Genomic DNA, 10,410 nt, shown 5'->3' on the forward strand with positions numbered 1-10,410 from the left:
CTTCGACCTTTTGGCTGGTCATGGTTTCAGAGTTTCTAGTAGTGGCACCAACCACTGTTCCCTTTTGTCTTGTAAACCATCTGGTTCAAACTTTTCACTCAGAGACTTTCTGGCATAGAAATGCATTACAGCCAGCTATCTTCCTCTGTTTCCATATTGAAGGATAACCTGAAAAAAGTCGCAAGTATGCTTACCAACTCCTGTCGGTTTAGTTTGTATAGTGATATGTTCACTTCTCCTTTAGTTAGCAGGTTCACTGAATGGTTAACTTGAGGCACTAGTTGGATAACCGTGAATAAAATGAAAGAAAACAAGGATTAAAAAATTGTTTCTGAGCGAGGTCCTTGTAGTAGCTATTTAGTTTATCAATTAGGTTCATTCTAATCAGCCCTTAAGCATATTTAGCAATTCAGCACATTAGGTTTCGTTTATCATGTTGCGGAGCTACACAAATCACATATTACACTGACGCCATCTTGGCTGCCCCCCTGTTGCTCTTCTTCTTCACGAGCAACTTGGCTTGTATATTTGTCCACCTCTTTCTCCGTGGCTATAGGTTCTAAATCATCCTCAGACAGCCAACCAAAGATTGAGGACGAATTTGAAGAGCCTTTTTGTCTCTTTCAAAATAATTGGTTTCAAGAACGGACGCCACTGCAGAGAATAGTATGGAGTCCATGTGGACACGAAAAAGGCATTGGTGCACATAACGTGATGCATGCAGCACCACTAACCTGTAAATCACTGCGATCTAATAATGGTGGAAAAGTTTAGTGAATTTTGGAGCAGAATTCATATGCAAAAATTTATTTTTCAAACCAATTATTTATTTATATGCTAACTTTGAAGAAGAAACCTTTATTTGTCACATGCACACTTCAAGCACAGTGAAATTCATCCTCTGCATTTAACCCATCTGAAGCAGTGAACACACGCACACACACCTAGAGCAGTGGGCAGCCACACGACAGCACCCAGGGGTTAGGTACCTTGCTCAAGGGCACTTCAACCCAAGGCTGCCCCATGTTAACCTAACTGCATGTCTTTGAACTGTGGGGGAAACCAGAACACCCGGAGGAAACCCATGCAGACACAGGGAGAACATGCAAACTCCACACAGAAAGGTCCACACCAACCACTGGGCTCGAACCCAGAACCTTCTTGCTGTAAGGCAAAAGTGCTAGCCACCTTTTAAAGTTTTCGAGCCAGCCAGGAGTCGAACCTAGAATCTTCTGATCCATAGTCAGATGCGTTATCCATTGCGCCACTGGCCCTATAACTTAACTACCATAACTATAACTTGACAGAGCACCATGTACAGACCATTTCACATGCTCATTCACACATAGGGACATTTTATCCCAGCAAATTTCCTGCAGTCTTGTTTATTTTGGAGGTGGGAAGAAACTGAAGAACCCATGTGGGGTGAACATGTAAAACTGCACGTGTCACAGTGCTGCCAGTAAAACAAATACTCATCTCATTATCTCTAGCCGCTTTATCCTGTTCTACAGGGTTGCGAGCAAGCTGGAGCCTATCCCAGCTGACTACGGGCGAAAGGCGGGGTACACCCTGGACAAGTCACCAGGTCATCACAGGGCTGACACATAGACACAGACAACCATTCACACTCACACCTACGGTCAATTTAGAGTCACCAGTTAACCTAACCTGCATGTCTTTGGACTGCAGGGGAAACCGGAACACCCGGAGAAAACCCACGCGGACACAGGGAGAACATGCAAACTCCACACAGAAAGGCCCTCGCCGGCCACAGGACTCGAACCCGGACCTTCTTGCTATAAGGCAAAAGTGCTAACCACTATGCCACCCTTTAAAGTTCTCAAGCCAGCAAGGAGTCGAACCTAGAATCTTCTGATCCGTAGTCAGACGCGTTATCCATTGCGCCACTGGCCCTACAACTTAGCTAGCATAACTATAACTTGACAAAGCACCATGTACAGACCATTTCACATGCTCATTCACACATAGGGACATTTTATCCCAGCAAATTTCCTACAGTCTTGTTTATTTTGGAGGTGGGAAGAAACTGAAGAACCCATGTGGGGTGAACATGTAAAACTGCACATGTGTCACAGTGCTGCCAGTAAAACAAATACTCATCTCATTATCTCTAGCCGCTTTATCCTGTTCTACAGGGTTGCGGGCAAGCTGGAGCCTATCCCAGCTGACTACGGGCGAAAGGTGGGGTACACCCTGGACAAGTCGCCAGGTCATCACAGGGCTGACACATAGACACAGACAACCATTCACACTCACACCTACGGTCAATTTAGAGTCACCAGTTAACCTAACCTGCATGTCTTTGGACTGTGGGGGAAACCCACACGGACACGGGAAGAACATGCAAACTCCACACAGAAAGGCCCTCGCCTGCCACGGGGCTTTAAGAGTTTCCTCTTAAAGAAACTGTTAACATTGCTTATCATATTAAAGGCCAGCGTGCAACTGTTTTTTTTTTTTTTCTCCGCCGGCCCACGCTGAACCACCGGCCCACTGGGAAAACTCCCGCTACTCCCAATGGCCAGTCCGTGTGTGACTAGTGGCGATGCTTCTATGTTCAGATTTTGGGAAAGCCATAACTCCGTTCTCATTGAGGCCCAGTTCCATCCCGTAAACAATCATTTTGGTTCATCAACTACCTGCGCTCAAACATGTCACAGGAGAGGCTCAATGGGCTGGCTATGCTCTCTATAGAGCGCAAACTTGCAAAGAAGCTGGACTTCAATGACCTTATTGACGACTTTGCCACAGCAAAAGTTCGGCGCATTGCATTTCGCACCTGAATAGTTGCAGACTAAGGAAATGTTCAAACTGTAAAATATGTTGAAATGTTGAAATAAAATGGTTGACTGTTATAATGGGCTTGGAATACCTGTTATTTAAGGGTTGGAGTGAATGGAGACTGTGAAAAGAGGGGTTGGGTGTGGGTGGTTGCTGTGTGGCGATGTGCGTGCACGCGTATGTGTGTGTGGGGGGGGGGGCACTCAGATTATTTGGGGGGGCCCACTCAGATTATTTTGTCCCGGGCCCAGCCAAAGCTGTCAACGGCCCTGGTTTCATCCCCCCCACTTTTGTTGAAACACAATTTCATCCCCCGCACTTTTGTCAGATTAAAATGACATCATTATGAAAATTATACAGCTACTATAAAATGTGTAACAAGGAAGTAAACTATTGCCATAACGTTAGACAAAAAACAGCCACGCAACGGACTCAAAACAGTTTTTCTCACCCGAACTTGGCTGACTCGCTCAGTCACCAAAACTGGCTTGTTTGTGTCACCACTAGAGGCCAGTATTTAGTATTCCAATCGAGTACGTGGAGAAGGTTTTTTTTTTTTAATTGAAATTCAATCTCAATACAAAGCATGTGTACACTTAAGATTATAACCCAGTACATGTTACATGCTCATATAAGAGTATTTTAAAGAACTTAACTTTACATCTCACATGTAGTCAAAAAACATAAAACAAACAAGACAAACACAAAACAAAGAAAGAAAGAAAAAGAGAAAGAAAAGAACAAAGAAAGAAAAAAAACACTGCCATCTACATAGCCAAGTCTCTTTGTACTAACACAACTACCACAGACAATAAAAATAGGACAGTAATTTCATTTCTACATGTACAAGGGCTGTTAGATAAAATTGCAGATAATATTTTTAAGGACAGTTGCTTTCTTACTTGTCATTTTATTAAGTGAATTCCAGTATGTATTAAATTCTGTTTTAAATACTATAAAGTGAGGGAACGTTTTTAGATATCTGGTTTTATGAATAAAGAATTTACCTAAAATTATAACAACATTCACCATGTAATTCTCTTCTGAGTTTCCCCTTGTGGTGCCAAAAAGAATTTCTTCAGCTGTAAGTCTAGGTCCAGATATTGCCAACCAGTTCTTCACAGCAACCCAAAAACTTTGTGTTCCCAAACAATCACTGAAAATGTGTACAGTTGCATCTATTTCTTTCTTACAGAACACACATAGCTCTAAATCAATATTAAATCTGTGGTGTAGCAATTCTTTTGATGGATATACGTTATTAATGGTTTTAAAATGCACCTCTTTTGCTTTTGGTAGAATTGGGAACTTCAAATATTTAGTTCTGAGTGAGACTAACTGGCTTTCAGTAAAAGAAGTTGTATTTCTTATTGGTCTCACCAGGTGAAACTCTTCTCGTAAGCATTCTCTTATAAACTTGTTTGTACTTTTAATATCTAGTAGATGCACACCTTTCACAATTAAATCAGGCAACCTGGGTTGTAAACTGTCATATTTCAAATAGTTTTGGATAGTTTTAATAAAACCTTCAGGGATAGCTTTAATGACATTATGAAATTGTCGTTTCGGGGGGGTAAAACCATACTTAACACAAAATGTATTATAAGAAAAAATGTTACCTTCATCATCCAAAATATCCAATATGGAACAAATATTCTTCTCTTTCCATTCTTTTATGTACAAGGATTTACGACTCAACGTAACATATCTATTGTTCAAAATAGAGGAAGAATGGGGTGTGAAATTGTGCTTGTAGATAAGTTTCCAGTACATTAGAACTTGCTGGTGAAAGTCTGACAATTTGATTGGTAATTTTGAAATGGCAAAGTCACATGACAGGAGATAAGGCAAGCCACCAACTCTACTAAAGATCAGTCTGGGTATACAGTACCAAAAGGCTTCACTCTTCTTCAAGTACTCCTTAATCCAGTTAAGTTTAATCATGCCATTTCAACAATTAAAGTCAATAACTTTTAACCCCCCCCCCCCCCCTTTAAAGTCCTTGACAATGTATGCTTTCTGTAAATAGTGAGTTTTATTCCTCCATATAAAGCTGAAATTAGCTTGATTAACAGCTTTAATTTCATCTTTTGGGATGGCTAAGGAGTGTGAAGGATAGATGCACCTAGATAAAAATTCCATTTTTGTTAGGTACACCCTGCCAAAAACAGACAAGTCTCTTTGCTGCCATATATCCAGCCTCGTTTTCCCTTTCTGAATGGTGTCTGTTATATTAAGCTTGATTCTTCTCTGTTTGTCAAGTATTTTATTTCCCTTTTAACTGGTATACTATTAATGACCAACTCTTCACATTGTTTGATAGGCATGAGCTCACATTTGGTGATATTAAAGGAACAGTCCACCGTACTTCCATAATGAAATATGCTCTTATCTGAATTGAGACGAGCTGCTCCGTACCTCTCCGAGCTTTGCGCGACCTCTCAGTCAGTCAGACGCAGTCAGATGCGCTGTCACTCCTGTTAGCAATGTAGCTAGGCTCAGTATGGCCAATGGTATTTTTTGGGGCTGTAGTTAGATGCGACCAAACTCTTCCGCGTTTTTCCTGTTTACATAGGTTTATATGACCAGTGACATGAAAGAAGTTCAGTTACACAAATTGAAACGTAGCGATTTTCTATGCTATGGAAAGTCCGCACTATAATGACAGGCGTACTAACACCTTCTATGCGCTTCGGCAGTGCATTGATATCTGAGCTCCGTATCAATGCACTGCCGAAGCGCGCAAAAGGTGTTAGTACGCCTGTCATTATAGTGCGGACTTTCCATAGCATAGAAAATCGCTACGTTTCAATTTGTGTAACTGAACTTGTTTCATGTCACTGGTCATATAAACCTATGTAAACAGGAAAAACATGGAAGAGTTTGGTCGCATCTAACTACAGCCCCAAAAAATACCATTGGCCATACTGAGCCTAGCTACATTGCTAACAGGAGTGACAGCGCGTCTGACTGCATCTGACTGACTGGGAGGTCGCGCAAAGCTCGGAGAGGTACGGAGCAGCTCGTCTCAATTCAGATAAGAGCATATTTCATTATGGAAGTACGGTGGACTGTTCCTTTAAGGCATAAACCTGAGGCTTTGGAGAACATTTCAATCCCTTTAATCGCCACTGGGATTTGATGTTTATCCTTCAGAAAAATTGTTGTGTCATCCGCTAATTGACTTATGACTTATATCTGTATCAAGCACACGGAGTGCTGTTAGTTCTGTGTAATTTTTAATATGAATAGCCAACATTTCTACTGCCAAGATAAATAGGTATGGGCTAATAGGACAGCCTTGTCTTACCCCTACTTGAATTGGAAAATGTGTGGTTGTTCCGCTGGGTCGAGCAACCACACTATTTATGTCCTTGTAACATGTCTTGACAAAATTACAGAATCCATTCCCAAAACCAAAGTATTCAAGAGACTGAAAGAGGAAGTTATGTTCTAAAGTATCAAATGCTTTGAAAAAATCTATAAACAGTATAAAACCTTCATTTTCTATCATATCACTGTAATCTATAATGTCCAGAATTAACCTGATGTTATTATGAATAGATCTATTCTTCATAAAGCCTGACTGAGACTCACTAACACATTGTTCAATACCTGTTTTAAGACGGTTTGCAAAAACATAAGTTAAAATCTTGTAGTCTGTTGTGAGAAGTGTAATAGGTCTTCTATTATCTAAAACCAGTGAATTTTTCCCTGGTTTGGGAATTAGTATTATAATACCTTGTTTCATGGATGGGGAAAGTGTGTGGCTGTTTAATATTTCAAGGAATGTATGGAAAAGAAAATGGTGCACGTCTGGCCAAAAATGTTTGTAGAAATTGGCAGTTAAGCCATCAACCCCCTGGGATTTGTTAATTTTAATTTTACTGATAACTGCATCCATTTCTTGAATCTGTAACTCTCCATCACAAGTGTCCCTGAATACTTCTGTAATTTGTGGAATGTGGTGTTTAATACCTTCAAAGAAAGTGAGTGTCTCGTTCTCTGAGAACTTGGAAGTATACAGTTGGCTATAGAAGGTTAGAATCTCTTTAGAAATAACCCTTTGATCCTTGCATAGGTTATTATCAATCAGTAAAGGTCGTATTTCATTCCTTTGCTGTCTGTTTTTTTTAAGGCGACAAAAATATGCTGAGTTTTTTTCCCCCTCTTCTATCCACCTAGCCCGAGATCTAACACAAGCACCCTTGGCTTTTCTTGCATACATATCATCCAACTTTGTCTGCAGAGTCAATAGAGTTTGTTTATCATTATCTGTAAGTGTGGGCTTGTTGCATGTGGCATTCAGCTCCTTAATGAGCTGCAGTTCCTCTTGTCTTTGAGACTTTTTAAGATTTTTACTGTAAGTGATTGAATATTGTCTTATTTTATACTTATAGAATTCCCATTTCAGTATGTATGAGGAAAAATCCTCCATATCCATAACCTCTTTTATAAGTTGCTTGACACCCGTACAGTAACAATCATATGAAAGTAACTCTGAGTTGAATTTCCAATAACCCTTAGAATGAAATTGTGGTTCGGGGGTTTTAGTACCAGAGAGATAACTGAATGATCTGTTAACGGAGCTGCTGACATTCTTACATCAGACACCAGTCCTAAAAGAGGGTCTGATAGGAACCAGTAATCCAACCTAGACAGATGACTCCCATTTGGTTGAAACCAAGAAAATTGTACTTTGTTACCATTGTAGTGCCTCCAGGCGTCTTGTAGCGCATTTGAATGGCAGAATTCTTGAAATGTCTTATTCGGTGAATAAGTATGGCCTCTTGGGGGAGACCTATCCAACCATTCATCATTTACCAAATTAAGATCCCCTCCTATTAATAAATTTTCACATTGGTAAGATAGTTTGCATCTCTCTATTTCGTTTGTCATGTCTTTTAACAAGTCCAAATTCTTCTGTCTGTTGTTGTACCCATACACATTCAGCAAAATGAGCCTTGAGTCATTTAAGTGACTCAAAAATAGTTTTTACCAACTCAGAGTGATTTCCCGCCTCAAATCCTTCCTATCTCATAACGATCTTGAAATAGTCATCTATGCTTTTATCACATCACGACTGGATTACTGCAATTCCCTTTATCTTGGCCTCCCTCAAACCTCACTTAGACGTTTACAGCTGGTCCAAAACGCAGCTGCACGTCTGTTAACTGGCACCAGGAGACGTGAGCACATCACTCCCATTCTGGCCTCCTTGCACTGGCTCCCAGTCTTTTTCGGAATACAATTTAAAGTCTTATTATTTGTTTTTAAAGCACTCAGTGGGCTGGCCCCAGCCTACATCAATGACCTTTTACAGCCCCACTCAGTCCAAAGGTCTCTAAGATCCTCTAACACAGGGCTTCTTCATGTACCTCGCTCGCGGCTGAAGCAGAGAAGTGACAGAGCTTTTTCTGTTGCTGCTCCACGTCTCTGGAATCAGCTCCCACCGGACATTAGATCTGCTCCCTCCATCTCTGCCTTTAAATCTAGGCTAAAAACCCATCTCTATTCCTTGGCCTTTCCCTAACCATCAGCTTATTGTTATTGTTGTTATCATTATAGTTTTATTTTATTTATTTATTTTTATTTTTATTTTTGATCATTTGTCTTTTAATACTGACTCTGTACAGCACTTTGGTCAGTGCATGCTGTGTTTAAATGTGCGATACAAATTAAGCTTACTTACTTACTTACTAAGTCCATCACTGCAATCAACCAATGTCCATGTTCATCTGCCTTCACATACAAGTGTTTCCCAGAACAGTTATTTAGCAAAATTGCCACTCCTCCTGACCGTTCTGTGCCATGACTGAAAAAAATCTTTTCTCCCCATTGTTGTGTCCAAAACATTTCATCCTCCCTCATAGAATGTGTCTCCTGCATAAACGTGAAAGTATTTTTCTGCCCTTTGCAAAACAAAAACAAAGCTTTCCTTTCTGTGTTGTCTTTAAGACCCCTTACATTTAGAGATGTAACTGAAACTTCTGTGGTAAACAACGACATAAATAAAAGAACGATGGACAAAAAAATAAAAGAAAAGAGCCAAACAGGCTACTCTAGTGGCTTTAAATCAAGCACCTGCCGTCAAAAGTAACGGTAAGTTTTTAACTTCAGCAACGCCCCTAATAAACATTTTCCTCCCTTTACATTTTATCGTAGTCAGCTGGTATACCCGATCACCTTTCCTATTCCTGAATGCGTTGTCCGTTGATGAATCCGAAGGGTCCTCTGAAGAATGCCTTCATTCCCTGCTGTCTCGCTCTTTCAATCTTTGGCCAGAGCGCATTGCGAGCATCTCGTTCCGCTGTGGTGAGGTCCTCTTTGAAGCGTACCTTCCTCTCGGCGCACACCCTGTCGTCCTTCGCTTGTTTCCAAAGTGCGTCGCGGTGGGTTCTTGAGGTGAATTGTAAGATGATCTGACGAGTCTTTCCTGGTTTCGGTTTCCCCAGTCTGTGGACAGTGTCCAGAATTATGTCCATTTTGTGTGACCATTCTGGTATCATCCTTGTTATTAGCTCTGCTACCTCCTGTCGGGTATTCTCGCCCTCAGTTTCGGGGAGCCCATTTAGACGGAGGTTCCATCTTCTTTGATATCGCTCCAATTCCTCAGTTTTTTCTTTCAGCTCCAAATTCTCCTTCTGAAGCTCCCGCACCGCATTTTCAAGCACTTTAGTCTTTTCTTGTCCCTCTTTGATGTTCGCAGCGTTAAACTCCGCTGCCTTTGCGACATTAGCTATCATAATGTTGTTCTGTTTTAGCTGTGCACCGAAGTCCTCTACTAATGCCGTTAAGTTCTGGATAGCAGCTAGGACGTCCACATTAGACACGAATTCCGGCTGTAGTTTCGGCATTCCCTTCTGTTTCTTAGCAGAGACAGTGACATTGGATGGAGGGCTGTGTTGTCTTCTTCTTACCACAGAGCAAGTTGCCTCCATATCCTCTGTTTCTTCTTGGCGAACGTTAACGTTAGCTTCGTTAGCCGATGCTAGGCTCACCTCGGCCCCTATTTCCAGCGTCAACTTTATTTCACTTCCCGAGGCTTTAACTTCCTCGAACATCATTTTTCTGGCTTCGGCTGACTAAAAACGAGGTAAACGTTGGGAGAATATTTTAATTTTGTTGCAATTTGGGACTAGGCTTGCAGAGCATACCAAAGGCTCAACTTCTCAGCACGCCATCTTGCCAGAAGGTCCAAATAAGCTTGACCTTGACGTGACTTGAACACGCAGCTTTCTGATCTGGAGTCAGACGCGCTACCGTTGCACCACAAAGTCCCTGAGTACATGGAGAAGTAGAACATGTTTTTAGGCTTTTGTGTGATCACGTTGGGGATAATTAAGCTATTTTGTAGAACCATATTGAGTCCTCCTCAATCTCCTGTGAGTGGCTAACTTTCTGTTTTTGAAGTAGGGGTACACCATTTTAATGATGCATGTCTATATCAACAACCTCCAAAACCTTGATTGATTATATGAACCTACATTGATTATATTACTGCTCTTGATTATGTCATCCAAAAATGTTAAGTTCCATTACATTATACTTAGTAGCAGCAGACACTTTTATCCAAAGCAACTTGGATAGGTTTGCTTGACATGT

The 10,410-nt window shown here is 41.0% G+C and overlaps 3 non-coding genes across 3 annotated transcripts; all 3 read right to left on the reverse strand.

Moving 5' to 3' along the window:
- Positions 1-1,201: 1,201 nt before the first annotated feature.
- Positions 1,202-1,274, reverse strand: trnah-aug (transfer RNA histidin (anticodon AUG)). The gene has a single exon. It is a non-coding gene; the product is annotated as a tRNA-His (tRNA).
- A 570-nt stretch (positions 1,275-1,844) lies between these two features.
- trnar-acg (transfer RNA arginine (anticodon ACG)) lies at positions 1,845-1,917 on the reverse strand. The gene has a single exon. It is a non-coding gene; the product is annotated as a tRNA-Arg (tRNA).
- Positions 1,918-10,013: 8,096 nt separating this feature from the next.
- Positions 10,014-10,085, reverse strand: trnaw-cca (transfer RNA tryptophan (anticodon CCA)). Its single transcript has one exon. It is a non-coding gene; the product is annotated as a tRNA-Trp (tRNA).
- Positions 10,086-10,410: the final 325 nt, after the last annotated feature.

Source organism: Neoarius graeffei, chromosome 1 (assembly GCF_027579695.1).
Source record: "Neoarius graeffei isolate fNeoGra1 chromosome 1, fNeoGra1.pri, whole genome shotgun sequence".
NCBI classification, from domain to species: Eukaryota; Metazoa; Chordata; class Actinopteri; order Siluriformes; family Ariidae; genus Neoarius; species Neoarius graeffei.